We start from the raw sequence: 3,659 nt of genomic DNA, 5'->3' as shown, positions 1-3,659 counted from the left end.
CCCCTTGATCTCCTTTTCTTTTCTTTTTTTTCTTTTTTGTTTTTTTTTTGAGACAGGGTTTCTCTGTGTAGCTTTGGAGCCTATCCTGGCACTCTCTCTGGAGACCAGGCTGGCCTTGAACTCACAGAGATCCGCCTGCCTCTGCCTCCCGAGTGCTGGGATTAAAGGAGTGTGCCACCAACGCCCGGTTTATCTCCTTTTCTTGTATTATTGTTCTAGATAGAACTTCAAGTACAATATTGGAGAGATATGGAGAGAGTGGACAGCCTGGTCTTGTTCCTGATTTTAGAGGAATCACTTTGAGTTTCTCTCCATTTAGTTTGATGTTGGCTGTTGGTTTGCTGTATATTGCTTTTTATCATGTTTAGATAAGTTCCTGTTATTCCTGTTCTCTCCAAGATCTTTTTCATGAAGGGATGTTGGATTTTATCAGAGGCTTTTTCAGCATCTAGTGAGATGATCATGTAGTTTTTCTTTTTCAGTTTGTTTTTAGGGTGGATTACATTGATGGATTTTCCTATGTTGAACCATTCTTGCATCCCTGGGATGAAGACTACTTGATCATGTTGGATGAATTTTTTGATGTGTTTTTGGATTTGATTCGCCAATGTTTTGTTGAGTATTTTTGCATTGATGTTTATGCTGGATATTGGTCTGTAGTTCTCTTTTTTAGTTGTATTTTTGTGTGACTTGGGTATCAAAGTAATTATAGCCTCGTAAAAAGAGTTTGGTAATGTCCCCTCTGCTTCTATTGTGTGGAACTATTTGAGGAGTACTGGTATTAGCTCTTCTTTGAATTTCTGGTAGAATTCTGCAGTGAAGCCAACTGGCCCTGGGCTTTTTCTAGTTGGGAGACTTTTGATGACTGCTTCTATTTCATTAGGGGTTATAGGTCGATTTAAATTGCTTATCTGTTCTTGATTTAATTTTGGTAAGTGATATCTATCCAGAAAATCGTCCATTTCCTTTAGTTTTTGAATTTTGTGGAGTACAGGTTTTCAAAGTATGACCTGATGATTCTCTGGATTTCCTCAGTGTCTGTTGTTATATGCTATCTCTCTGTCTGCCTTTTGGTTAATTTGGATAAAGGTTTGTCTATTTTGTGATCTTCTCAAAGAACCAACTCTTTGTTTCATTGATTCTTTGTAATGTTTTCCTTGTTTCTACTTTATTGATTTCAGCCCTCACTTTGATATTTCCTGGCATCTACTCCTCCGTGGTGAGTTTGCTTCTTTTTGTTCTAAAGCTTTCAGTTGTTCTGTCAATTCTCTCGTGTGACTATTCTCCAGGTTCTTCATGTGGGCACTTAGTGCTATGATCTTTCCTGTTAGCACTGCTTTTAAAGTGTCCCATAAGTTTGGGTATGTTGTGTCTTCATTCTCATTAAATTCTAGGAAGTCTATAATTTCATTTTTATTTCTTCTTCCACCCAAGAATGGTGCAATTGGGTGTTTTTCAATTTTCATGAGTTTGTATGTTTTCTGCAGTTTGTATTGCTGTTGAATTCTAACTTTAAAGCATGGTGATCTGATAAGATACAGGGGCTTATTTCAGTTTTTTTTTGTATCTGTGGAGGTTTGCTATGTTCCCTAGTATGTGGTCAATTTTAGAGAAGGTTCTATGTGACGCTGAGAAGAAGGTATATTCTTTTTTATTTAGAAGGAATATTCTATAGATGTCTGTTATTCCCAATTGGGTTATAACTTCTGTTAGATCCTTTGTTTCTTTGTTAAGTTTCTGTCTGGTAGTCCTGTGTAGTGGTGAAAGCGGGGTGTTGAAATCTCCTACTATAAGTGTGTGGGGCTTTATGTGTGGTTTGAGCTTTAGTAATGTTTCTTTTACAAATGTGGGTGCCTTTGTATTTGGGGCCTAGATGTTCAGGATTGAGACTTCATCTTGATGGACTTTTCCTGTGCTGAGTATGAAATGCCCTTCTTATCTCTTTTGATTGGTTTTAGTTTGAAGTCTATTTTGTTAGAATTCAGATTGCTACACCAGCTTGTTTCTTGGGTCCATTTGATTGGAAAATCTTTTCCCAACCCTTTAGTCTGAGGTATTGTCTGTCTTTGAAGTTGAGATGTGTTTCTTGTATACAGCAGAAGAATGGCTTCTCTCTTCTTATCCATTCTGTTATCCTGTATCTTTTTATAGGCAGGTTAAGACCATTAATATTGAGGGATATTAATGTCCATTGATTGTTGGTTCTTGTTTGTTTTGGGTTTATTTTTGGTGGTGTCATTGTGTGAGGATTTTGCCCTCCTGCTTATTTTCATGTTTGGTAAAGTTGGATTATCTATTGCCTATGTTTTTGTGAGTGTAGTTATCTTCGTTGGGTTGGAGTTTTCCTTCCAGAACTTTCTGTAGGTCTAGACTTGTGGATATATATTGTTTAAATCTGGATTTGTCATGGAATATCTTGTTTTCTCCATCTATAGCGATTGAAAGCTATGCTGGGTACTGTAGTCTGTGTTGGCATCCATGTTCCCTTAATGTTTGTAGGACATCTATCCAGGATCTTCTGGCTTTCAAAGTTTCCATTGAGAAGTCAGGTGTAATTCTGATAGGTCTGCATTTATATGTTACTTGGCCTTTTTCCTTTGCTGCTCTTAATATTTTCTTTTTATTCTGCAAGTTTGGTGTTTTGATTATTATGTGGCGAGGGGACTTCTTTTTGTGGTCCAGTCTATTTGGTGTGTTGTAAGCTTCTTGTACTTTCATACGCATATCCTTCTGTCGGTTGGGGAAGTTTTCTTCTATGATTTTGTTGAATATGTTTTTGTACCTTTGAGCTGTATTTCTTTACCTTCTTCTATACTTATTATTCTTAGGTTTGGCCTTTTAACAGTGTCCCATATTTCCTGGATATTTTGTGTTAGGGATTTGTTGGACTTGAGACTTTCTTTAGTCAATGACTGTATATCCTCTAGTGAGTCTTCAACAACTGAGATTCTCTCTTCTATCTCTTGTATTCTATTGGGCATACTCACATCTTTAGTTCCTGATCATTTATCCAGTCTTTCTACTTCCAGCATCCCCTAATTGTGTCTTTTCTCTATTGTTTCTATTTCAGCTTTAATGCCTTGAACTGTTTTGAGTGCTTCCTTCACTTGTTTGGTTGTTTTTTCTTGGCTTTCTTTAGATTCTTTAAGAGAATTATTTCTTGAATTTTTTGTTCGTTTTTTTTCTATTTCTTTAAGAGATTTTCTTGTTTCCTCTTTAAGGGTCTTGACCATCTTCATAAAGTAGATTTTTAGGTCTGTCTCTTCTTCTTCCTCTGTGTTGTGCTTTTCAGATCTTGCTGGCATGGAGTCCCTAGATTCTGGTGGTGTCATATTGGTCTTTCTATTGTTGGGTGTGTTCTTATTCTGTCTTCTTCCCATCTCTTTTTCCCATGGATGCAGGTGGGGGGGTCTCTGTATCTCCTCTTGTTATCTGATGGTGTGTGGTGTTTGCAGCTCTGGATGGTCTTGCCTCTCCTGCTAGTCTCCTCACTCAGCAGAGGGCAGGGTGGAGGGGGAACCAAGAGTGAAGTATTTCGGGCTTAGGGAGGTCCTCCCAGTCTGGGCAGGTCCAGTCTATGCCAGGTGCAGGCCCAGAGAGATGGGGGGGCATAATGGTGGTAGTTGGGCAGGAGTTGGGCAGGAGCAGAGGGTACACCC

Source organism: Cricetulus griseus, chromosome X (genome assembly GCF_003668045.3).
Source record: "Cricetulus griseus strain 17A/GY chromosome X, alternate assembly CriGri-PICRH-1.0, whole genome shotgun sequence".
Classification (NCBI taxonomy): Eukaryota; Metazoa; Chordata; class Mammalia; order Rodentia; family Cricetidae; genus Cricetulus; species Cricetulus griseus.
Note: the sequence above shows the minus strand (reverse complement) of the source record.